Here is a 26190-nt window from a genome sequence, read left to right as displayed (position 1 = left end):
CGCTGGCTTGTGGCCTTCTTCACGACGCCCGACGACATCACTGCTGCTGGTCTGGTTGCTCCAGACTGGCCCTTGCTTCCTTCTTCAAGAGAGGCACCCCGGACCCTCCTGGTCCACTCCAGACGCCATTTTGAGTCCACCGCGTGGGCTTGAATTTGCCAAGGCTTTGTTGCCCAATCCTGGGTCCAGCGATGCCGACAGTTTCATCCATCGTGGGACAGATTGCTCCTCCATCCTGGTCGCCGACAACGCCTCCTGGTCCGTGAGATCTGCAGAGCACAGCGTCACCCACTCACCTAGTCGAGGTGACTACCATCCGGTGCCCTCCTGGTGCCACCAGACTACTGGCTAGTAGTCACGAACTTGGTCCCCTCTGCTTTCAGATGTCATCTATCTTCAAGATCCAGGCTTGGATCACTTCGAACTCTCTTCACTGGTCGCCTGCCAGCATCTTTCTTCCAGGCTCCTGGTCCGTCTACGAGGATTCCCGACGTCTTTTGAGACCTATGCAGCTGCAGCCCCTGGGCTAGGTAACTTCGGCATTTCGGTGCCCCAGCATAGCCTCACTATCCAAGGGTCAGAATCCACTTTCGTTTTCCTCCTACCAGGTCGGGTTCGCCCGAGAACACTAACTCTGTGAAATCTAGCTACCATAGACTTTGTCCCGCATCACGCGTGAGAGTGCACACTTTGCACCCGAGTCCCCTGGTTCTCCTAGAAGTAATCTAACGATTCTATAGTCAAGTCCTAGCGATTCCAAAGCCTACTAGTACTGTACTTACCTGCTAGTAATTTCGCATTCCACTTTCAGAGTATATGGTTTTCCGTGCCCCTCGGGCATTTGTATATACTGTGCTAACTTAAGTATTTTCGTAAGAGTTTTGTTTTGTGCTTAGTACCCTGTCCTCATAAAGAGTACAGGGCTGTTGTGATTTTAATAAATACACTGTTTATTTTCATAACACTTGTGTGGTGTCCTTTCACTTGGTATTCAAGGGGTATATGTGTGGTATAACAGCTGGCTTAACACGCCCTCTCGAGTCTTTAGCCTTAGACTGCTCGTATCCACGCTACTAGGATAGCTGGTCTATAAGGTTGACTTACAACCAATCATCAATAAGGGTTGCTGGACTGATACATAGTGTTCACTAGAATAGTGAGCACTGCATATCAGGCCACCTTCTCACAGAGAGGATCAGATGGGTGTCGTCTGCGTATGAGATGAGGTTGAGGTCGTGTGATCGGGCGATGTTGGCGAGCGGTGCCATGTAGACGTTGATGAGTGTAGGGCTGAGGGACGATCCTTAGGGTATGCAGCAGATGATCTTGGTGTCTGTCGAATGGATTGGGGGCAGGAGGACACTCTGGGTCCCGCCGGTGAGGAAAGAGGTGGACCAGTTCAGTGCTTGGTCATGGATCCTTATGTTGTGGAGGCGTGTGCGGAGGGTGTGGTGGCAGACAGTGTCGTAAGCGGTCGAAAGTTCCAGGAGGTCGAGCCTTTGGTTTCTCCACTGTCCATCACAGTCTTGATGTCGTCGGTGGCAGTGATGAGGGCTGTTTCGGTGCTATGGTTGCTGCGGATTCCAGATTGGGACTGGTCCAAGATGTTGTTCTTTTCGAGGAAGGAGGAAAGTTGCCTGTTGACATTCTTCTCAATGACTTTCGCAGGGAATGGGAGGAGGGAGTTGGGCTGGAAGTTCTTGAGGTCCTTGGGGTCTGCTCTGGGTTTCTTGAGTAGGGGCATTGATCTCGGCGTGCTTCCAGCTCTTCGGGAAGGTGGCGTTCTCGAAGGAGCTGTTGATGATCTTGCAGAGATGGGTTGCGATGGTGGAGCTTGCTTTGTTGAAGATGTGGTGCGGGCAGGGGTCGAATGGTGAGCTGGAGTGTATGGTGTTCATGATTTTGATGGTGTCTTCGTCGTTGATGTGGGTCCAGGAAAGGAGGGCATCGATGTGGCTGGGGGGCAGTGAGTCTGAGGTGTCTGTGTCTGTTAGGGGGCCTGGTTGCTGAAGCTTTCGTGGAAGTCTCGATCTTGCGGTGGAAAAAGGTGGCAAAGGAGTCGCAGAGGTCTTGTGATGATGCAGTGTTGATGCAGTTGGAGCTGGGGTTGGACAGTTCCTTCACAATGTTGAAGAGCTCTTTGCTGTTGTGTGGGTTGCCAATGCGCTCTTTGAAGGAGGTCCTTTTGGCGGTTCGGATGAGTTGGTGGTGTCTGCAGATGGCACTCTTGTAGGCTGTGTTGCTGTCCGGTATCTGTTTGTGGTGCCACTTCTTCTCGAGCCTGCGGCAGGCCTGCTTGGATACGTGAAGGTCGGCGGTGAACCAGGTAACTTTTCTGTCAGTGCATCTGTTCGAGGGTTTCTTGATCGGGGCGCGAGTGTTGGCACAGTTGTTGAGCCATTGCCTGAGGTTTAGGGCGGTTGAGTAGGTGTTCGTAGTGTCCGTTGGTGGGTTTCGGGAGAGGGTGGTGACTAGCTGGTCTTCAGTGACTTTGCTCCAGCTGTGTGCGGTGGTGCGTTGTAGGCTTCTCCAAGGTGATGTGGATGCAGAGGTGGTCGGTCCAGTGAATTTCGTGGTGTGGCTGAAGGTGATGTGGTTGCTGGCAGAGTATATGCACTCTAATATAGGAAATGAATCCAGAGCACCGCCAACTGTTAATAGAGTCCGTCAATCTGACGCGTCTATTGTTGTAAACCAGAATCCACAGAATATGAAGACGTTAAGCGAAAATGGTAGTGCCATTTGCTTTGTTTTTAGAGTATTCAATCTTTTGCACAGTCTGAACTGAAAACAGCCGACATGTCTTTTGTCGTTTTCAACTACTTTTTGAAGACTCAAAAGGTCCTCAGCAAATGGAAGTATATTGGAAATGCATCCAGTAAGCCAGCAGTCATAATCTTCTCCCTCAGCGCCCCCAGGATCAATGAAAAGTGATGCGCTCTTCTGTTCTGTTGACTGTTGTTGCGCACTAAGGCTCTGTTTCATTTGGCCCTCGCATGTTCCGCTCCAAGTGTCTGCTGGTTGAGTTACTCCATAGAACCAGTTTATGAAGTATGAGACTTTTGCCATTTTACGCCTGGTGGGCTGACTGTCAATTCAAAGTGCTACTGTATTATAGTGATAATCAATGTTAAGATTGTACTGCACAGGAATCCTTTTCTGTTTTCCTGTAGAGGCGCGTTTAGGTCGACTTTTTGTGTAAATTTGGGATGATCTAAACTAGCACAGTCTCACTGTGAAATTTCTTTATACCCTTTAACCTGGCATGTTGATGGCCATTTGACAAACAAGCAAAGCGCCTACAACCTATCCTTGGGAGTAGGCTCTAGCCATCTCCTATCACTCCACAGCACATTAATGAAGTCCAGGGTAGGCTTTTATTCACTAATTAAACTATTGTATAGCTGATGTCTTGAGTATCTATATCCGATATTGCCACAGAGAGAATATTCCCTACCCTGGACCCAACCCCAGCGCATAGGTTGGGCAACCAGTGAGTCTCATACAGGCCTGGGTGCAGTTCTATGAGTTTAGCTATGCAAAACTCTCCGAAGTTACAAAAAAACTCAGCAAAGTTCAGTGAGTGACGGAGTGCAGTTCGTACTGCTGTTTGGGCTGGTATTCCTGCTGCTTGGGTAGAAATTCTACCCGGCAGCTTACGCTTACGTACTTACCATTCTCGAATGGGGAAAAAACTCTGCTGCACCTCGCGAAGCGTAGTTTTCTGCACTCCGCAGAAAACTCCATATACTATGCGAACGGAGCGCAGTTCACCGCCCAGGCCTAGTCTCGGAGTGACCTGCTCTCCAAACATGTCTACGGAAGATGCCGCAAGGGGGTCTCCATAGACCGCTGGTGTTGCCCATTGTCCTGTTTCCTCTTTTGAGCTCGCTCTTGACCCCGTCTAAACAGGTACCGAGGACCTAAGTGTAGTGTAGGTCTGCTGTTGCAGACAATATGATTGTAAAAAAGTCATAAAGGTCAGACAATTACTATAGGGAGTAACACAGCTCCTCACTTCAGAGGAACAAGAGATGGTCAGTGCAACATCCTGGTAGCACCCACTTGCATGGAAGGGTAAAACATTTGTAATTAATGCTGGCAGAGATGAGCCTTCCCACACTGGAGGAATATGCGCGTTGCTCATGGTTACCCTCAAGATCTCAACAGGGATCTCCTTCCAAGGAAAAGGGGTACTCTGGCACCCTGGGCATGGCATGGTCTCTAGGTCCCACCCTGCTGCCCTCAGGCAAAGGGACGAGTGAAGCACCTTATACAAAGAATTGAGTTAGAGCAATGCTAAATGTAGTACTGGCTCTCTTCCGGTTCCTAAGGAATATACCTCAATATCCCGCATTCTTTTACACTGCATGGAATCACAACGCGGTCACTATAACCACCTCGTTGTGATTTCGCATACCGTTAGTCTGCAAGCCGTAACAACGACTTGCGGAGGGGGGTGCTGGAAGTTTGAATAGTATAATTTACTATTCCAACTCCCAGTCAGTGCGGACACTAGGGAGGGTTTTGGATTTTAAATCCAACACCCCATTCTCCCCCCCCCCCCCCCACCCCCGCAAGTCGTTGTTCCGGTTGTAAAGGTATGCTGAATCACAACGCGGTCGTTATTATGACCGCAATGTGATTCCATGCGGTGTAAAAGATTCGTTGTAAACGTCCTTCATTGTTCCTAAGAGTATAGGAACACTTTGCCTTTCTTGACTGAGTCTAACCAAGCTACTGTGAACCATGTTACTCGCCAAGTTACTAGGCAAAGCCACAGCCAGAACCACGGCTGCCGCATTTTGGTCTCTCATGAACCACAAATTATCAAAAGTGATCCAGAACTAGGAGATTAGCAAGCGGAGAGCGATATGAACCTCTGACATCAGGCCTGGTGCTCTCACCTGCAGCAGGCGCTTCACCCACCAACAGTGACAAAACCGAAGGCACAATCATGACGGCCACATATGGCAATATAATAGTCAGTTGGAAATTATCTAGAAGTCCAGAAGAGAAATCTCATCATATAATAAACCGGAGACTCCACCAGAAATGGCAGTGTGATGATGGTGAACTCCAGGGTCATGCAGCGATAGCCTATAGCAAAGGCGGAACTAGAGGGTGGCCATGACTTGGATGCGGAAGTCAACCAACAGCAAGACTCGGGTTCACAAGTCCACTTGCATCTATCTTTGAGCGTGCTGGTGGGACAAAAAACATGAACAGTGCTGGTAATCCGTTGCCCGAATTACACCGTTATTATATTGGCATTCATATAGCGCTAAAAACTGTGTTATTACGGCGCCTTAGCCCGTTCTCTATTCTATTTCTTTACAAAGTGCAACAATCACCCAAAGGCATTTTGATGCTAGGTCAAAGACACAGTTGACAAGGAGGAAAAGTAAAAAAGCATCACATGAAATAAACTTTTTCAGCTGTTTACGAAACCGTGCCGGCTGCACTGCCCTAGCTTCAGTGGCAAATGATCCCTAAAGAGTGGGGTCCAAGATTTTAAAAGCTTTTCCTACAGACTGAACCCAGCAGTATCGGGTGGTTGGAATTGAAGAAGCAACAAGGATGCAGATAGAATCGGTCTGGCTGGGTGTAGTGCGTAATCTAGGTACTTGTATTGTAGAAAGCGCTCTGCATCGCGCACAAAGTATTCAAGTTATTTCTCTGTTTGATGGGAAGCCAATGGAGAGCACGCCGTGTGTAAGAGATGTGTACACATTTGCATAGGCTAGTTGCAAGCTACACAGTACTATACTAAAGTCTTCACATCTTAGTGATCTGGCTTTTGTGAGCCTACAAACCAGTGCCATCCCATATTCCGATTAGATGGGATGGTGGAGTTGCCCAACATGGCACAGTTGTTAAGTGGGAAAAAGAGAAAAAAAATTCTCGCGGTTTAAAAAAAAAAAAAAAAAAAGATCTTAGGCTTTTGGAATTTGGTGATTCAAAACTAGATCTTAATCAATCCAGAAGCCAAGGGTTTTCACTCATTTGGCCGGAGTACCAAGCTTACCAAGAGAGGTCGGCCAGAGAGCTGGTCCATACCGAGGAGTTGTCGTTGGTTAAGTACGGAGTCTTATCCCCAATGAGCCCATGGATGTCATCTTCCATCCCAAACTGAACCATCATTAAATCGTATGTGAGACGGGTACAGAATTAGAGGCCTACTTGTGAAGTTTAAGGAGGATTGGGCGTCATCAGCATATGAAAGTACCTAAAATCTAAAACTTTGAATCTGCTCTCCCAAAGGCTGGACATTTTACAAAGAATTGGAGAACTTGCGGAGCCAAGAGGCACTCAGCAGTTTCAAGGCAAACTGTTGTAGCAGTGCTGAGGCTATACAGATAAGTATGTCCAGAAAGAAAGAAAATGACCTAACCTAAAGCTTTTTCAATAAGACTGACCCTTTTGAGATGATTGACCAGAGTGGTTTAGTCCACCGGGTAAAAGGCCACAGATCCACCAATATTCCAGTGTGGGAGGCCATGTCACAAGAGATGCATGGAGACTTGAGTTACCACCAGGGTGATGTCTATGCGGATTGGCTCGAAATCCGACCTGTGTCTAGTTTAAAAAAAAAAAAGTTACATTTCTTCTACTTTGCAAGGAAATGTTTCATACATAGTGAAGGCAGGGAAGAGCGTGATGGCTCTATTGTTTTTAAAGTTGTTAGAAATGGGGTCTCTAATTGTCAGTGGTTTGCAATCTGCCCAACTAGGGACCCTCGCTCTAGTAGGGATGAGAGAGTCGCACAACTAAGATAACCCCTGCTCACCCCCTTGGTATCTTAAGCAGGTGGACAAAGCAAAGACTGGGCAAGTTGCAGGGGAGGTGAGGTGCCCGAAAAGCAAAGCATAGCCCTGAGTCGGTTCATTACTGGAACGGAAGGTGACGTGTTGGTTTCTGGACACGCTTCATCAGTTGCTTACTGTGGTGTGGTGTCGATGAAAAGTCTGTGTCAAATGATGCGTTAAATCCAGATGCGCTGCGTCAATGCAGCAGCGATGAAGCAGGCGGTGGGTCGATTCCGCAGGTGCTACAATGATCTTGTGCAAGAAATGCATTGATAAAACAGGCGCTGGGTGTAGATGCGTGAATTTTCTCCTTAAGATTAGCGAGTTACACTTCCAAGGGCTCAAGAACTGGATTTGGCAGCACTTGGTCTGGACCCTCAGCAGAAGAACCCAGGTGCTGTTAGATGAACTCTTTAATGGCCCTGAGACATTTTAACAGGACACTCAAGCCTTTTGAGTACCTTGGAAGCTGGATGTAGAGACCTAGTCCTTTCACTCCCAGGACAGAAGCATCAAGTAGCAGGCCAGCACAACACAGCAGCAGGCAGGGTGGAAATCTACCAACCAGCTCTTCTTCCAGGCAGCAATTCCTCAGTTCAGAAGTGTTCTGATTTTAGGGTGTCAGAGGTTCAATACTTGTTCCCCTTTCTGGCTTTTGAAGTAGGCAAAGTTTGCACACAACCCTGCCTTTAGCTGACCTGCCTTTAGGGAAGGGTTGGGCCTGGCAAGTGAGTGCACTTGCCAGGTCGAAATGGTAGTGTGAAACTGCCCTCACGGACACTGCAGTGGGAGGCCTGAGATGTGTTTTTCAAGCTACACATGTGGTTGGTACAATTGGTGCTGAAGGCCCTCTAGTAGCATTTAATTTACAGGCCCTGGGCACACCTGGTTTATTTATTTATTTATTTTTATTTTATTTTTAGAGTTTTCTATAGCGCGAACTTGAACCGATTAGGTTATCAGAGCGCTTTACATAGCACCAGTTCCGTTACATGTTATCACAGCAGTTTACATAGAATCAGTTACGTTGCACATTTCAGGATCTTGAACCGATTAGGTTATCAGAGCGCTTTACATAAGACAGCATTCGATGTCCAGTGCCCTCCTCCGCCGTGTAGCGGGGGACCTCTTCCAGCCCTCCGAAGTCGTCGAGCTGTCGGGACTAGGCTCCTGGAATTTCAGCTGCCCCTTTACAAGGCACTTTACATAGAATCAGTTACGTTACACATTTCAGGAACACATTTCTTTTTGCTCTAGTGAATAGGGTTATCTCTTCACACGGGGGAAGGGATACACCTGGCTATATTCCAAACAATTCCACAGGCGATTAGTCGTTAAAGCTATAATTCTAAACACCGGGAGGGGATACACATGGATACAATCTAAAAATCAACTAGGATACTAGTCGTTAGTTATCTTCTATCTTGACAGGAGGGATGTGACTGGAAACACTCTATGGGTAATATAGGGGTGGTAGAGAGTACAAAGGACCGCTGCAAACACTACACGAGTACCAGCATAGAGGAGGGGTGGGTGGGATGCAAAGGTCTGGAGGGAAGGGCTAGAGTCCAGAGAAAACTGTCCAAAAAAACAGCAGCATTCACAGCATAGCGGAAGGGTGGGTAGGATGCAGGGTATGGAGGGAGGGACTAGTCCAACGAAAAAGTCCTCCAGAGTCCACCAGGGCACTATCCTCTGCGTTCGTGTTCCCGGAGCCTGTGTCTGCCGGTCATAGAAAGCGTGTCCCCAAGGGCGCCATCTTGAAGTCAGGCACCGTTGGCGCTAAACAGCGTAGTCCGCAAGGGGGAAGGGGGGGGGGGGGCACATCTCTGCCCTCGGGCCCAGGCCCGTCTGTGGCGGAGAGAGGGGTGTATGGCCGCCGGAGCAGGTAGGTGGGAAGGTTTCAAGGCGGCGCCGTCATCAGCAGGGGCGCCGCCGTCAATCACCGGCCCTTTACTGGTGTGCCCCTGGAATGCCCTCAGAGTCTCGGCGGGTGACAGCGGGTGGCAGCGGGGGACGCAGTGGGAGCCCTACATACCGCTCCGGTGATCAGCGCCTGTCCGACTCGCCCCCGGTCTCCGCTCCTCTTCCTTGTTGTTCTTTAGCCCGGGCTGATAGCGGGCGTCCGCCATGTTGGGTCCCCGGCAGGGATCGATAGCAGTTAGCCAGCGCCGCTCCACAGACACCAGCAACGAGGTGGCAGCGGGGGACGCGGTAGGAGCCCTACATACGGCTCGGGTGAACAGCGCCTGTCCGACTCACCCCCGGTCTCCGCTCCTCTTCCTTGTTGTTCTAAAGCCCGAGCTGGTAACGGGCGGCCGCCATGTTGGGTACTCGGCGGGGATCGGGAGCATTCAGCAATCGCCGCTCCACAGGCACCAGCAGCGATCGGGGTAGCCCTGCAGGCGCCCTACACCTTCCGCTACAATTAGGAAGCGTGTGCGTCGCGGGGGGCCTCCTAAGGACGCTGGGCTCCAGGCCGGAGCAGCGCGCGGGCCGGGAGAGAAGAGACGGTCCACGTCCGTCCCGTCTCGGCTCCGCCCACGCCAGTTAACTTTACTGTGGACTTACTAGTGAATCAATTATGCCAATCATGGATAAACCAATCGCCAATACATTTTAGACAGAGAGCATATGCACTTCAGCACTGGTTAGCAGGGGTAAAGTCATCGGAGTCCTATGGCCAACAAAAACAATTTGAAAAGAACGCACGAGGAAAAAGGCAACAAGTTTGGGGATTACTCTGCAAAAAGGGCCAGGGCCAACAAGTTATTAGGATCCACTCTGGCTTTTTTGTGTTGGGGAGAAACGAATGTCCTTTTTGCAGCAGTCTAGTTGAATAACTGCACTAAGTGGTGTACTGATGACCATACAAAGGGCGGGAGCCGGTGACTTCAAGATGGCTGCCGGGCAGGAGACATCAGGAACACTAGCTTAAAGGGTGGGCGCAAGCACATGCAAGATGGCTGCCGGGAATGAGTCATCGAGGAAAAACTTGCACAAAGTGTGGGTGTCAGTAACTTCAAGATGGCTGCTGAGCAGGAGTCATCAGAATCACTAGCACAAAGAGTGGATGTCAGTGACTTCAAGATGGCTACCAGGCAGGAGCCGTCAGGAACACTGGTGCACTGGGTGGGCGGCAGTGCCTTCTAGATGGCTGCTGGAAACACTGTCCTCAGTATGTTGAGTGCCTGATAGTCCTCCGCATAGGAGGCACCTACCATGGATGGTACCTTTTGGGTAGCGCCACGGTTTGGTGATTGAAGCACTGTTGAACCAACTTCTTTAGAGATGTTTTGAATTTTCTCGCAGAATAAAGGCACGAGTTCCTCAGACGGTGCTTGGGAAAGGAGAACCACAGCGGCCAGTCCACGAGGAGCCGTAAAGGCTCGGACCACCATGGACACGTGCCGGGAGGGCTTCGAAGTGGCAGCCAGTGGGGCTCTATTAAAAGCCTTCGGATCTGGGAGTGACATCAGTCGAGTGTCTTTTGGTGTTTGGTTGTGTGCGGGTAATGGAGAATTCGTCGAAGTAACGGATTTTGGGAGGAAGGTTACCACGTTAATGGACGTTTTCCTTGTAACAAAGACGACGCAAACACGCATCCCTTACACGGCGACGGGGAATGTTCATAAAGTTGGGTTCTCTTGTAGGCTGTCGGCGCGAAGACACTGCTCCAATCCAGCTCTGCGCTGGCGCGCCCGAGCCTCGTGACTATTCTGTGACCGCCGGCAGAAATCCGGGCGTGAACTTTGAGACTTACAGCCCTTAAAGAGTAAATACCTTTGCTCTGGGGTCATGCGGTTGGGACCTTTCTATATTTAAAACACAAAATAAATAAGCTCTTCGGTGCAGTTCCTCTTTTGGACTGGTGAAAGTGGAAGTTTGTTGACTTTATGTTCCCTGCTGGTAATTGTGCGCCGGCCGTGCCTGGCAGCCTCCGGTACATATAACTCTTCAACCTCTGTTCACTTCGGGTAACGGGCCGCTCTCTCTTTTGGCCTCAAGAGGGTCCGATCGGGAAGAGAGGGGACAGCTCTGCAAACTAAAAGGGACAAGTGAGGGCGATGGCCGGTGAGTTTGTTCAGTAGGTTAATGTGGTTGCTGAAAAGATCTGTGCATCCTCAATGTCAGGGATCTGAATCCTGCCAGCGCTGATTTAGACTTTCATCTTAATGTGTGGATAAATACCCCCCTTTGGCCTTTATAACATATTTTGAGTCCGCAGTACTTTCAGATGGAGACCTTCAGATGCCCATTATTAACCTCTACACACATAACCGGCCCCACCCTTCAGAGTAGACCCTTTTACCAAAGATCATTTACGTGGGATCGGAGGAGGTCATGGCTAGTAAACCATGACATCAACACACACCGATAGCCAGATGAAGCACAATGTCGGTCTCTTTGGCCAGCAGTTTGGAAAACTTGACTTTCCCCAATCCGTACTCATTAGCCTTGTCCTCAAAACTGAATTTGACTCCTCCGTGCAGACTCCTTGAAGCCACAGGCCTACTCACGACTCTACATGGTACCTGGAAGACTTCTCCCCCTCGCAGACAAGGAATTAGAACCTGAAAGGCTTCTCCCCCTCGCGGACAAGGAATTACATAAGAAGGGACCCCAAAGAGCCTAGTGCCAGGTGTGATACGTGCAACTACATCCACTCTCCAACTTTACAGCTTCTGGCCAGAGGTTGACTGACCCTGTTTGTGGAGGGGGCGATGGATCTGCCCACTGGGCTTCAACCGCACTCTTGGTCACCTGAACGCTTCCCTGTATCGGCGTACTTGATTGTAGGGATGGAGTTGGTTGTTCTGTGAATGTCACTGTAGACCTCTGCCTTTTGGTGCCACCACAAAAGGCCACAAGAGGGCACCACGGGGCTGTACAAGGCCACATGAATACCTTTGTAGTTTAGGGAGAGGGAGTGCCTGATCAGCAAATGCCATTTTTCCCGGGGTCCTATAAATCCACAGGGCTGGTGCTTAGCTGTAGTCAAACCACCTGGACCCAGGCCCTAGTGAGAGTCAAATACAAAAATGTAACAAAGTAAACTATTTTGAGGACTAGTATTTCACACTGTTTTAGATCTCTGCCTGCTCCTTTCAATTCAGTGCAGTTCAGAAATTGTAGGAATCTCCCCCATCTAGTCGGTGCCTCTCGTGTCCCTCTTGGTCAATTCCTGGCTTTGGAATTGGAGTAATCTTTGGCTCACGTGCCAGCTTGCACGTGCCCGTGGGGTCAGGGCTTCAGCAGTAATTCAGGCGATGAGGTTTCGCATAATCCTGACCTGGCGTGCCCCAGGGAGACCCCCTGTACTATGAGCCAAGCAGATTAGGTAGGGCTTCTGAAGACGTAAGGAAACATTTGAAGCCTCAGCTGATGTCTGGTACCCTGAAAGGTTTTCTAAAGTTTATGTTTGTGAGAAAGATTATGCTAAATAGAGCAGAACTGAGTTGGTTATCGGGACAATCTAACGATCAAGATAAAAGGCCTGGTCTGCAGTGGTCCGGACTTATTTATTCTTCTAAACACACATTAAAGGCTTTTAGAGGTGGATTATAATAATAATTTCAGATTTGTAAAGCGCGATTTATCACCCCTGAGGGTATCCAGGCGCTGTCTGGGAGATTAAGTGAGCTATTACCCAGAGTCACATGAGGCTGAGCTGAGCTGCCGCCGGGGATCTAACCACGTACCCTGCGCTCCGGAATCAGCAGTGCTGCCCGCTACGCCACACCTCTCCCACTGATTAGTATTACTCTGTGTTAGAGCACTTAAATGGGCCTTTTGTTACTTTAATCTCACTGGTACCTTTAGTAAAGCAAGACTTTTTTTGTATAGGTTCTTCCCCTCTGACAAGCACAGAGAGTAGAATAAATATTTTGCTTGCGTTGAGGGTCCCTATTACAGCAACTAAGGGGTAGTGTATTGTTTAGGCAAATATTTTGTACATATTTCTAATTTTACAACTGTACTTGCTGGTTGCCTTGTGAGAAGTTTAAGCTCCATACTATAGTCCTGAGTTAAATATGGTGACAAGCCATTGGTAAAGACTGTAGACCTGTCTGGTGCATGGGGAAAGATATGCTAGAGGCAATAAGTCCGTTCAGTTTCTTATAAAGAGAATTGTCTAAGACTGGAATCCTGATTTACTTTTTGTGTATAGTGTATGTAAAAAGCAATGGTGTGGATTACAGGTACACTATGTTGAAGCCTAGTCTGGAATTTACAGATTTACGAAGCAGAGCTCTTGGTGACTCATTTTGACAAAATCTTGGGGGTAGAAGCCATACACTGTGATAATTCATGGTGGGCCCTTCTTGGAGGAATAATATATTGTTTCCAGCTGCAATAGTGCAGGTCTATAACTCTATGTATGCCTTAAATTTGTGGTGTGATCAGCATTATCTACAAAGGATGATGGGCAGCATGGCTAAAAAAAATTGGCAAAGCCATGGTTTCCCAAAGGTAACAGCTTACGGCTCTGTCAGTGTTTGTATAGATGTCTCCTTTTATGCCCCCCCCCCCTTAATTGTTTGCCTTTTCCTATTTATCATTGTGTTTCTTTATGTGGCCTACCGCCCTTCCAAGAGTCCTATGGACCGGTCGCTTACCACTCTTTACATCTGCAGTGCATGGCATCCCACAGCGACGGTGAATCTAAACCAAGCAGCCATCTTGAGTCTGGGCGCCTCTCTTCTCCAGTGTATCATTGTTTTACCGTTCATGCTGCCACATTCAGAAGCATTATGTCAGCTTACTGGGATCAGAAAAACAATGACATACCATGCACAATGCGAATAAAAGCTTGCCGTCTACTTTCATACTTATTGAGGGACCCACTTGGAATATTAATTGCATAGTATATCATCTTTTTACCACTCCCAGGTGATCAGCACCTTGTTTCTAAACCAGGCAGCCGTGTTGCAACTTGAAAACAAAAATACACTATGTAGAATAACCATTTTTATTATGCATTTTAAGTATATGTTCTCCATGTCTAGATGGTGGCGTGTTTTTTCTTTTTTCGATTTTTACTTTATGCTTTTATCTTTCATAAGCCTTTTGAGTTTGTCTGTTTTTATTATAGACGTTTGATGCAAGAATGAGTCATTAGGTTAATGAATGCATAAGTGCATGCTTCAATGAGTGAGTAGGTTGATGAATGCATGAGCGCAAGCATGATGTGGTGAATGCATGAATACGTCAATAGGCTGATGAGTGCAAACATGAGTTATTACACAGTGCATGTATGATACCTTATTTATTTCCTAAATTGCCAGTGGATGACGACACACCTTCAGTTATAGGCCAGCTCTGTTGGCATTGCCAGTGGTTCATACTGTTTTTTTTTCTTTACACCGGTAAAGCCAACAGTACTGGCCTTTAGGTGATTAAACAACATTTCTGCTAGCACTGTATTTAGACCGCATTTGCCAAGGCCTCTGTTTACATGTGTCTGCAGGTTAACAGCAGATGGTTCAATGTATAAATTTAGCCTACCTTTTATTTGCTAGGTCTGTCCGAAAATGTATATATTTGTTTTTTGGACTCCTGGTACACCGCTTGCTACTTTTAGTTTGCCCTGTGGTTACCATGGCACTACACTTGCATCAGCCTTTCATTTTCGTACTAATACTTTTCGTCCTGCTACCCCTAGTTTGCTCTTTAGTACTCCTAGTTCTCTTCTTGCTACCCCCTAGTTTGTACTGTGGTACTCCTAGTTCTTGCTACCCCTAGTTTGTTCTTTGGTACTCCTAGTTCTCTACTTGCTACTCATTGTTTGCTCTTTAGTACTCCTAGTTCTCTTCTTGCTACCCCTAGTTTGTACTGTGGTACTCCTAGTTCTCTTCTTGCTACCCCTAGTTTGCTCTTTGGTACTCCTAGTTCTCTTCTTGCTACCTCTAGTTTGTACTATGGTACTCCTAGTTCTCTTCTTGCTACCCCTAGTTTGCTCTTTAGTACTCCTAGTTCTCTTCTTGCTACCCCCTAGTTTGTACTGTGGTACTCCTAGTTCTTGCTACCCCTAGTTTGTTCTTTGGTACTCCTAGTTCTCTACTTGCTACTCATTGTTTGCTCTTTAGTACTCCTAGTTCTCTTCTTGCTACCCCTAGTTTGTACTGTGGTACTCCTAGTTCTCTTCTTGCTACCCCTAGTTTGCTCTTTGGTACTCCTAGTTCTCTTCTTGCTACCTCTAGTTTGTACTATGGTACTCCTAGTTCTCTTCTTGCTACCCCTAGTTTGCTCTTTGGTACTGCTAGTTCTCTTCTTGCTACCTCTAGTTTGTACTATGGTACTCCTAGTTCTCTTCTTGCTACCCCTAGTTTGCTCTTTGGTACTCCTAGTTCTCTTCTTGCTACCTCTAGTTTGTACTGTGGTACTCCTAGTTCTCTTCTTGCTACCCCTAGTTTGCTCTTTGGCACTCCTAGTTCTCTTCTTGCTACCTCTAGTTTGTACTATGGTACTCCTAGTTCTCTTCTTGCTACCTCTAGTTTGTACTGTGGTACTCCTAGTTCTCTTCTTGCTACCCCTAGTTTGCTCTTTGGTACTTCTAGTTCTCTTCTTGCTACCTCTAGTTTGTACTGTGGTACTCCTAGTTCTCTTCTTGCTACCTCTAGTTTGTACTGTGGTACTCCTAGTTCTCTTCTTGCTACCCCTAGTTTGCTCTTTGGTACTCCTAGTTCTCTTCTTGCTACCTCTAGTTTGTACTGTGGTACTCCTAGTTCTCTTCTTGCTACCCCTAGTTTGCTCTTTGGTACTTCTAGTTCTCTTCTTGCTACCTCTAGTTTGTACTGTGATACTCCTAGTTCTCTTCTTGGTACCCCTAGTTTGCTCTTTAGTACTCCTAGTTCTCTTCTTGCTACCTCTAGTTTGTACTGTGGTACTCCTAGTTCTCTTCTTGCTACCCCTAGTTTGCTCTTTGGTACTCCTAGTTCTCTTCTTGCTACCTCTAGTTTGTACTGTGGTACTCCTAGTTCTCTTCTTGCTACCCCTAGTTTGCTCTTTGGTACTTCTAGTTCTCTTCTTGCTACCTCTAGTTTGTACTGTGGTACTCCTAGTTCTCTTCTTGCTACCCCTAGTTTGCTCTTTAGTACTCCTAGTTCTCTTCTTGCTACCTCTAGTTTGTACTGTGGTACTCCTAGTTCTCTTCTTGCTACCCCTAGTTTGCTCTTTGGTACTCCTAGTTCTCTACTTGCTACTCATTGTTTGCTCTTTAGTACTCTTAGTTCTCTTCTTGCTACCCCTAGTTTGCTCTTTGGTACTCCTAGTTCTCTTCTTGCTACCCCTAGTTTGCCCTTTGGTACTCCAAGCTCTCTTCTAGCTACCCCAGATTTGCCCTTCCGTACTACTAGTTCTCTTCTTGCCACCCCTGGTTGGCCCTTTGGTACTCCTAGTTCTCTTCTTGCTACTCCTAATGTGACATTTGGTGCTCCTAGTTCTCGTCTAGCTACTCCTAGTTCTCTTCTAGAAACCCCTAGTTTGCCCTTTGCTACTGTTAGCTCCCTTCTTGCTACCTGTAGTTTGCCCTTTGTTACTCCAAGCTCCCTTCTTGCTGCCCCTGCTTTGCCCTTTGGTACTCCTAGCGGTCTACTTACTGCCCCCGTTGTGACGTTTAGTGCTCCTAGTTCTCGTCTAGCTACCCCTAGTTTTCCCTTTGCAACTCTTAGCTCCTTTCTTGCTTCCTGTAGTTTGTCCATTGGTACTGCTAGTTCTCTTGTAGCTACTCCTAGTTTAACCTGTGTTATTCTTGTTGCAATACTAGCTACGCCTAGCTTGTCCTCTTTTCCAGGTACTCACCCTAGCCCCCCCCGCCCCCCCCATGGCACCCCTTGCACTGTCCTTGCTACACCTGACCCTTCCTTTAGCACATCTGGTTTTCTTCTTGCCACCCCTCGTCCTTGGGGCCGTGACAGCAGCTTCCGGTCAGGAGCAGGAAGGAACCTGGAGTTCACACCTTTACTACAGCTTCATGAAGGAAGAGTTCTGCCCTGCGGTCACCTACAGCATAGCTTACTCTGGCCAGATCCTGCGGCATCTGGTACCCACTGCCTGGACCCGGGGCGGGCTGTGCCAGCTGCTCACCCGTAGTTTCCTAGTGCCCTCGCGCGCACCACCAGGCTGGGCAGGCTGAGGTCACCTCGTGCCCGCCTGTTCCATGTGCCTCTTCTCAGAGCTGTGCACGAGGAGGCCAGAGACGTCCCACAAAAAGGCAAAGCTGGTAATTTCCTGAATATACTACGAGTACTCTAGACCTGTGAGGGCTATAAGGCCGTCCCCAAGTTGGCAGAGTTGGTACCCTGTCTGCGGTGCCCAAGGAGCCAATTACCCTGGCCCGCCCCAGACATTGACTCGACACCGGGTGGGAGTTTGATCTTGCCTGTATGTGTAATTTGAGTTCTGCATCTAAGCTCCGCTGTGGGCACCATGGCAGGCAGCCTGGGCTCCATTCTATCTCACGGTGGGCACCGCTGGCACACCTTCAAAGATACTCCAAGCATCCACCCAGCTGCTGCCACCACACCCTCTACACAACCAGTGATTTTCTCCTCCTTCGTGTCTGCTTCCTGTTTGTTCGCTCTGTTATTTCCTCTCTGCCTCTACAATTCTTTTACTGCTTCATCCGTTGACATTTTGAATATTCTCTTGATCTCATCAAATTATGTATATTTTTTTAAGCATCTGTGGTGAGCAAACATGGAAAGTGCGCTATCTGCCAACTAACATGCCCAATCTTATGAAGAAAAAGTACAGCTCCCCTCATTCTGCACCAGGGCTTCTGTAAATGTAAATGTAGTATACTTGTAAAGCGCACAGCTGTCCATCAACGGGGCGTCCCGGCGCTGTATAACGCTGTGGAACCCTTCCTGGCTCTCCCTGTGAGATGCCCCTCCTGGGCACCCCCAAGGTGAAGCCAGGCATCCCAGTGTTGTAGGGGCCGTTGTGGAGGTTAAGCAAGCTATTGCCCAGAGTTGCAGAGTGGGACCCATGATTAGAGTAGGCGCAGAGGCGAGAATTATCATGTCCACAGACAATGAGACCAAGACCCTGCCGCGTGGGGAATTGAGCCCTGGTCCCAGGCCAGACCTCTGCATCAGGGTCTACCGCTCTAACCATTGAGCCACACTTCTCCACTCTTCTGTGTGGGTGGCATTTTATTGCAGAATCCATCGTGCGTGCTTTAGTTAGGATCCCGTTCTTGAAATTGCAGGCACCCGTGCTAATTTGTTTTTTATAGCAAATTTTATTGATTTTTACATGAATAAACTATATACTGTCCGAAGCCTTCAACAGGGTAACATCCCTTTGCTGTCTCTCAGACTCCACCTTAGTTACAGAAAGAGCACTGAGGTCCATCAGTATCTCGCTACACCTAATACTGCCCCTTTACGTATGACCCCCTAGTTCCCTGCCACCCTTCAATGTTTGCATTTTGAGTTGTCTTCCAGGTTTCATGAACCAACGTGTAATGTACAAGTCCTGGCATAGCATCGAGTAAGCGGTATCCCCCTGTATCTGGCTCAATCTCCCCATATCTTCTTGTGTCTCTTTGGACCACCTCTAGCTGCGTAGGCCGCTCGCTCTAGAGCCATACGTTTCTCTGATCCCGGCCTCCGCTCTGCCAGAGTGTGGTTGTCCAGTGTTGACTGTTGAGCCATGTCTTGTTTGACCAATGCCACTCCCAGCCATAGCAGCGCTCTTTTGTACAGTTGCCCTCGCCGGTGTCCGTGTTGTGCCGGAGAATGAATTTGGGATCCTGGCGGAGAGTCCATCCCAAGACCCCCTCCCCAGAAACCTACATTACGTCCTCCCAGTACGGGGCCAAGACTGAGCTATTCCCACTAGTGTTTAAAAAGTCCCCGGATTGTTCGGAGCAACGGAGGCGACGTGGAGAGGTGATTGCTCCCATTCGCCACAGCTTTGTCTGGATAAGATCACTCCGATGGAGATTTTTAGACTGCATGAGTCGTTATTGGGTGGAAATCACTAATTCTATGGGTGAATTCGTGGATTCCCGCTAGTCGTTGTCAGTCTGTACTGAATTGCATGCACATGCCTCCCACAGTTAGTGGAATATGTCTGGGGTATTTGTGATTTGATTTGTAGAATAAGGACAGTTTGTGTGGGATAGGTGGGGTTAACAGAACCTGGGCCTCCGGTGGGTTGAGTTCTGGCAGGTCCAATAAACGTGAAACGTAAGGCGTGAGTGCGTGTCTCATTAGTAGGAAGCAAAAGCATTGGGTTTTGTGAAGCCCATATCCCCTTTGTAGATTAGCATAGGATTTAATGGTAGTCCTGGTCATCACATGCTGGAAATGCTGATGAGATGCCATTTGTTGAGACCTTCCAGCGCAGTCACCTGTGAGAGCATGCCCCAGGCCACAATGGGGTCTCTTGTTTCTGACAATTATTCCAAACCAGTGCATAAAGAGAGTCCCGCCATATCTGGAATACCACGATCATTGAGGTAGGAAGTCCTAATGGGAGAGGGCCCCCATACTGGCCTTGCGCAGCCAGGGTATCTCACAGCACCCAACTCTCTGAGAGCTATGCGGGTGGATGAGCAGCCCAGAACCACCAGGCGTTGAGTACTACCAATTGTGAAGCTCTATAGTAGGAGAGTGTATCTGGTGTAGCAAGACCGCGATCATAAGTGTGACGGGGACATTTGCTGCCTGCCCCTTTGTATTGAAAACCTACAGGACGCTGAGTTGCCTATTCTGACCTGAGCCGTGATTTTGACATAGAGTAATATGACAAAGTTGATGTAGCAGGGACCAAAATTCATCTTGGCCAAAAATGAAAATAAGTAAACCAAACCACCGAATTAAAGGCCTTATGAATATCAACCAGGAGGATTGCCTTCTCTCCCGGTAACCTGGGTACCAGGGCATTCTGTACCCTTTGTATGTTGACTAGTTTCCCGTTCCGGCATAAAGCACGATTGGTCTGGGTTGACCAGATATCACCCTCAATAGACAGTCAAGGCTTTTTTACTTCCATGTTAAGGAGTGAAATGGGGACGGTAGGAAGCAAATTGGGTTGTGGGTTTGCCTGATATGGGGATGACCACTGTCTGCCAGTCGGAGATCTGAGGGGAGTCAAGTGCCCTGGAGAGTGGCCCCAAAAGTATCCATCATGGCCTATTCCAGTAGGCTTTGTAGAATTCCATCAGGGTACCCATTTGGGGCTAGAGTTGTCTATGTCTGAAGTTGCGTTAGTGCCGACCTTACTTAGTCGAATGTGAAGGTCCTTTCCATGGATATCTTCTCCTCGCCACCAAGGCGAAGAGTTGGCTCACCGGCTATGAAGGCAGCCAGATTTTGTTCTATTGGCTTTTTCATCCGGGAGTATACTTGAGCATAGCAAGTTGCACATTTTGAGGCTATCTGAGGGCCGGAGCCTATGTCATCCCCTACGTCTCCAACCAACCAGGTGGCCATGCAGCTGTGGTGGAGCACAGGTGGTGCGGTTTTTTACTGCTCATCTCCTCCATGTTACATGTGGCTTTGCATATTGACTGTTATCAAACAAAAAGGAGGGAAGAGGAAGAAGCGTCCATTCGTTTCCCCTGTTAACAAGTAACTAATAATCAAAAAGAGAACGGACACTAGTATCTGCAAAAACCATTAGTTTTTATCGAAAACCCTCATAGACGTCCTGGAGTTGTTATAGCGGTATATCTTTTTATCCGCCCCATCAGGAGTCTTGGCATCGTCATTGGGTCATCGATTAACGTGCAGTATGCCTGCCTCACCCGAGGCTACTTCTGGTGTATGCAGAAGTGTCCAGAAATGAAAAATAGTGTTTAAAAAATGGTGACTTAGTCAAAAGGAATTACATTTTAATCTAAGAAAAAAGAGACTAGTCACTATTGTTAAAAAGAAATTGGGATATTCAGGTAGTTGAGTTACTGAGCTACCATATCATTCTCAAAAAAGTGTCGACATGTTTCAGCTCACGGGGCCCGCAGAGGGTCAGGGGAGCTTTCGTCCGGACATAGACAAAAAAAAAACCAAACAAATAATATATAACTCATACACCTGTTGTGTGTATAGTAGAAGTTACACAATGGAATTTCCAAGCTGTGAAAGAAACCAACAGAATAATTGTGTCAGTTGGTGTGTTCGCTGGGTTCGACAGACATATATATACACATTGGCATTAATTTATGCTTAACACAGGTTAACCTCTTTATGGCGGTAACCTTGTGAGGTGAGGAAACAGGAGAAACTAACATGGTTTCGGTAGGAGATGGTATACAGCCTTAAGCTGTTTCTTATCGGGATTCTCAATGTTTTTGACAGAAACTGCAGTGTCAGATTGCTAACAGTATACATTTGTTGGTATCCCACACAATTCTCTAGTAATGTGGTATATTAGGGCATGCTGACTATTCACGAGTCATTTTTAGGTTAGTCTATTCAAGGTACCAGTTCACATTCAGATGACATACATAATGTGAATGTCGGCATTGATGAATAAAACGCATAGGCAGAATCTTGATTGCAACCCCAAACATATAGTGTATATTTGTGCATACTTGAGTCTAAGCTTGTCAGGTATTTTAAGCCGACTCGGATGGTGACGATTCACTAATACTGAATTTAACTGAAATGTTCGTGACTTGTGCTTGTAAACGTTATTTCAAAACTCCATGAAAAAACCCCCATGCAGATCCCCATGTAGTACCTTGTGTGTTCAGTATTTAGGCTTCTACAGGGACTCAGAGTCGCTTCTGGAATTACTCTGCGTGGGAGATAATACAGTGCTCCTGCTAATTGTAGGGGTTCTCTTACCTCTTTGTCTTGAAAAAAGCTGAGAAACGCCATTCTTACCCATGTGGCGTCAAATTGCGGGCCTTGTGCTGACTCTGCCCCCGGCTGAGGGCGGGTCTTGTGTTGACGGTCTCTTATACGGGCCATAAGCACAAAGGAAGGACCAATTGTATACATAGTGAGAGACCGTAAACAAAGCGGTAATCTGTTTATCACAATGACGTGGTATTGAGTGCTATCAAAGGCGGGATTTCTAATCTATGTTGCAGATGTTAAAAAACTCAGTTGGGAGTATTGATGTGAACAATTGCTTTAATCAAACGTTAGAGAAGGTAAACGCACAATCCAGTGATTACCCATTTTTACATTACGAAGGGTGAATCGATAAATGTATTGAATCCCCATTTTTACATTACGGAGGGTGAACAGATAAATGCACGGCCCTATCAATCCACAATATTACTTTTAGTGTTGGAGGTGAGACCAGTGGGTCAAAACAAAGGATCATTGAGAATTTTTAGATGTAATGCGCTTACAAAGACAGATGTTGGCAGGGATACAATTATGACGCTCAAGAAGATAGAGTCAGTAGAATTGATTCCATGGGATATGATCGTTCATTCCTACTGCATCAGTCTTTAAACGATCTACCCATCTTTGTTCTTTGTTAAATAGAACTTGTTCTGCATTTTGATCTTTTACTTCAAGCATTTCTAGTACTGTCCACTTCAGCTCATCACATGTGTGGCCAGCTTCTATGAAATGGGTGCACAATTTTGTTGTGTTCCTTTTTAACCTGACATTGCTCCGGTGTTCTCCTATGCGGAGTTTGACTTTTCGACATGTCATGCCAACATATTGTTTTAGACATGGGCAAGTGATTAAGTAAATCACGTGTTAGGAGTTACAGTCTGTATGGCTCCTTTGAGTCCATATTAGATTATCGTTCAGCTGTAAGGTCTTTGTACTCGCAGTAAACTTACAAACTCCACAGGTGCCACAGGGATAGTGGCTAGTGACTGGCATCATATGTACATCTCTGATGGTCGACTTGAAAGGTGTTTTTCTATGTCTTGTATGCACAAGAACATCTTTCACGTTCTTCTGTTCGCAAAACGAGGCTTTGGCCAGTTTAAGGTCCCTGAGGTTAGTATTTGCCAGTTCTTCTTTATGAGTTTCTGCACCTCATAGGTAGCCGGGCAAAACGTCGTCACACAGGTCACAAGATCTTTGACTGGTTCTTTTTTCGTACTTTGTAGGAGGCAATCCCTTGGCTGATGTGAGGCTCTTTTTTTGCATTTGGATATTATTGCTGGTGTATAGTTCCTTTTCCTTAGCTTTGACTTAGTTCTTCTGCTTGTTTTTTGTAGTCCTCCTTTTTGCTGCAGTTCCGCTTGTGTCTAAGGAATTGGCTGTATGGGAGATTGTCTCGTAGAGGACGAGGGTGGTAACTGTGGTATGACAAAAGACAGTTTTTGGCTGTTGGTTTGGTAAATGTTTTTGTCTCCAGTCTCCCATTTTCAATGAATATAGTGAGGTCCAAGAAGTCAATTGTCTGTCTATGTGATGTGGAGGTGAATTTTAACCAGGGGTCTCTGCTGTTTAACCATTCCATGAATGTAGTGAGATCTGTTTGTGTATCCCAGATGAGAAGAACATCATCAATATAACGTTTCCAGTATTTTATAATGGAAACGTAAGGGTTGGTGTCATGGAGGATGCTTTCCTCTTCAAGGCGACTCACGTAGAGACCTGCCAGCGAAGGCGCGAATGCGCCTCCCATAGAGGTGCCATGGCATTGTAAAAATAGTTGGCCATTATATTCGAAATAATTCTCTTGCAAAGCCAATTTGCAGCACTCCAGTATAAAGTGGCGTGGAGTCTTATATGTCCATTCTTGCATAAAGAGCAGATCCTCCAACATCTTTAAGGTATCTTCTTGGGGTAGGCTGGTGTAGAGGGACTCTACATCCAGCCCTACCAGTAGCATGGTGTCTTGGTCGAATTCCACATCTACAATCTGGTTCAAAAGGTCTCTGGTGTCCTTTAAATATGTTGGCGTTTTTTGTACCAATGGTTTTAAAAACTCGTTGGCAAACTTGGACAATGGTTCAAGCAGAGAACTAATTCCCGAGACTATCGGGCGTCCAGGTGGAGGTGTTTTGTTTTTGTGAGTTTTGGGTAACGAGTAAAAAAGGTGTTTTGGGTCCCTTTGGTGTTAAAAATTCGGCCTCTTGTTTAGATATCCATCCATTCAGTTCCGCCTCATGTACCATAATTGTGATCGTGTTGGTCAATCTCTCGGTGGGGTCGGTCTCCAATTGTTTGTAAAAGGTTTCGTTGGACAACAGAGCCAAGCATTGTTCATTGTATCCTTCTTTTGTAAGGATTACCACCCCGCCACCCTTATCTGCGGGTTTGATTATAATGTTCTCATTGTCTCTTAGTTCAAGTAGAGCTTGTTTTTCTTTGTTGCTCATGTTGTGATAAATCTTTTTCTTGTTATCCATTTTGTCGATCCCTTTCATTGGATACACCAGAAGTAGCCTCGGGTGAGGCAGGCATACTGCACGTTAATCGATGACCCAATGACGATGCCAAGACTCCTGATGGGGCGGATAAAAAGATATACCGCTATAACAACTCCAGGACGTCTATGAGGGTTTTCGATAAAAACTAATGGTTTTTGCAGATACTAGTGTCCGTTCTCTTTTTGATTATTAGCTTTGCATATTGAGCCAGGTCAATCATGCTACATCTAGGAGAGCTTCCTTTAAGGTCTGGCTGTGTAGGATATTGCTTAGAACGGTCGCGTCAGGGTGAGTTGCGAAAGCCTGTTCCATTTCTAGTAAGTGGTTTTTCGCTTTCCATAACCGCTTGAAATTTCCTTCACTTCTCACCTGCACTATAACTAATAATAAGCCCTCTTTATTTGGCTTTGTGAGCCTTCCACAGGACCCCCCCAGGTAGTAAATGTGCTTGTATTGCGCAAGAGATGGACGTTAAACTTCAACCCAAAATAGTCTTTAGATATAAGGTCTAATAACGACCAAGCATTAATGTTGCAGGCGTTGGATATAATTGTTCGGTACTGTGCCACAGGGTGGGCCTGACGAGTGAACAGCCATGATCGGTGCACGTAAGAGCTGTGGGGTGGTGGTGCTGGGTAGGGGTAACTTGACAGACTACAACGAGTGAAAATCAAATAAATAATACATTTTCTGTCGCCGTCAGTCGAAATCATCCCCCCACCCTCCCAACAGCTCTTACCTGCAGGGGCCATGGCTGCGGGCGAGTGGTAGGAGATGCCCCTAGCAAGGATGCGTGCTACTACTCTTCTGGCAGTCTCAGTGGGGTGGAGTAAGAATTGGTTAATGCCACAGAACTCTATGGGCACCTGAGAAGTATGTGTATCCCTGCGTGGTAGGATGTTGCAAGCGCCAGACTGACGTCAGTTTCATGTTGACCCTGTCGGACCTGTCTGCCTGCGCTAATTTTTATTCTTTATCAGATAGATTCATCATTGAAAAATCGGCTCGCAAAGGGCCAGATTCTGAGAATCTGGCCCTTTGCGAGCGCAATTTTTGCATTTGGGATTCATCATCCCAAATGCAAAAATCGGTAATTGCGAATTCGCTAAATTGCGAGGAATTGCATTTAATCAATCTCTATTTGAGATTCCTTAAATGCAATTAATTAGCCATTTTTAAATTGCGAAATCGCAATTTCGGGCCGCTATTTAGCGCGAGGTCAAACCTCGTGGTAAATAGCGAAAACTTAGAAAAAAATGCATTTAAAAGCATTTTTCTAAGTTGCATGTTGCACACACACATGTCCTTTGGACATGTGTGTGCGCAACACCAATGTAGATTACATTTCAGGGGTGCTACAGGGTGTCCTTTGGACACCCCTGGCACCCTTGAAATCGCATCCTTCTTTGCGATTAGCAAATTGCTAATCGCAAATAAGGAATGTGTAGGAATCGCAATTTTTTTAGCGATTCCTACATGAATCCCGTTTTGCAAGTCCTTAATAGCGATTCCTTAATAATCGCTATTAAGGACTCGCAAAACTGGACAATGATGAATCTAGTTGTATGTGCACAATGCTATTTTACTTTGTATAATAAGAAGTTACATCTCTCACTATCCCCCACGACTGGACTTGCAAGGCGCAGGATGTTGACCCTAGCTTGACCATCATACTAGCAACGGAACCTATGTAAAAGGGGGCATGTAATACAGGCCAGTGTTTGAGTAGGAAGATGTATCTCATGGCAAGGTACTTCACTTTTGGTAGCCTACTCGTGGGGTAGAAATTAAGTCTCTCATATGATACGTATATGTTGTCTATCGTAGGCATTTTCCGGGTTTTGTCTGATAAAAAGTGTTACTTTGTTGGTTTTTTGTTGCCTTTGGAAGGTATGCTCATTTTTAACACCTGACCAACTAGAACCCCAATAATGTAGTTTTTCTTCCTTCTAAAGATATGAACTTGTGCGGTCACTCAGAACTGAACTACCACAGGGTGAATATGGCCCTTGAGCACAGAAACCCTTCTCTGGTGTGGCCCGTCGTGCATAACCCGAAACAACATTT

The 26190-nt window shown here is 46.8% G+C and overlaps 1 protein-coding gene across 3 annotated transcripts in view; it reads left to right on the top strand.

Moving 5' to 3' along the window:
• PRR5L (proline rich 5 like) overlaps positions 1–26190 on the top strand; it is a 260905-nt gene that overhangs the window by 35951 nt on the left and 198764 nt on the right. Inside the window, exon 1 of one of the 3 annotated variants that reach the window (XM_086959534.1) lies at positions 10837–10883. The exons of the other annotated variants lie outside the window; for them this stretch is intronic. The gene's annotated coding sequence lies outside the window, so the exon portion shown is untranslated. Of the gene's footprint in view, positions 1–10836; positions 10884–26190 lie in introns of those variants that run through there. 3 annotated transcript variants of the gene reach the window in all.

Source organism: Lissotriton vulgaris, chromosome 2_2 (assembly GCF_964263255.1).
Source record: "Lissotriton vulgaris chromosome 2_2, aLisVul1.2, whole genome shotgun sequence".
NCBI classification, from domain to species: domain Eukaryota; kingdom Metazoa; phylum Chordata; class Amphibia; order Caudata; family Salamandridae; genus Lissotriton; species Lissotriton vulgaris.
Note: the sequence above shows the minus strand (reverse complement) of the source record. Positions and strands in the feature narration are given on the sequence as shown.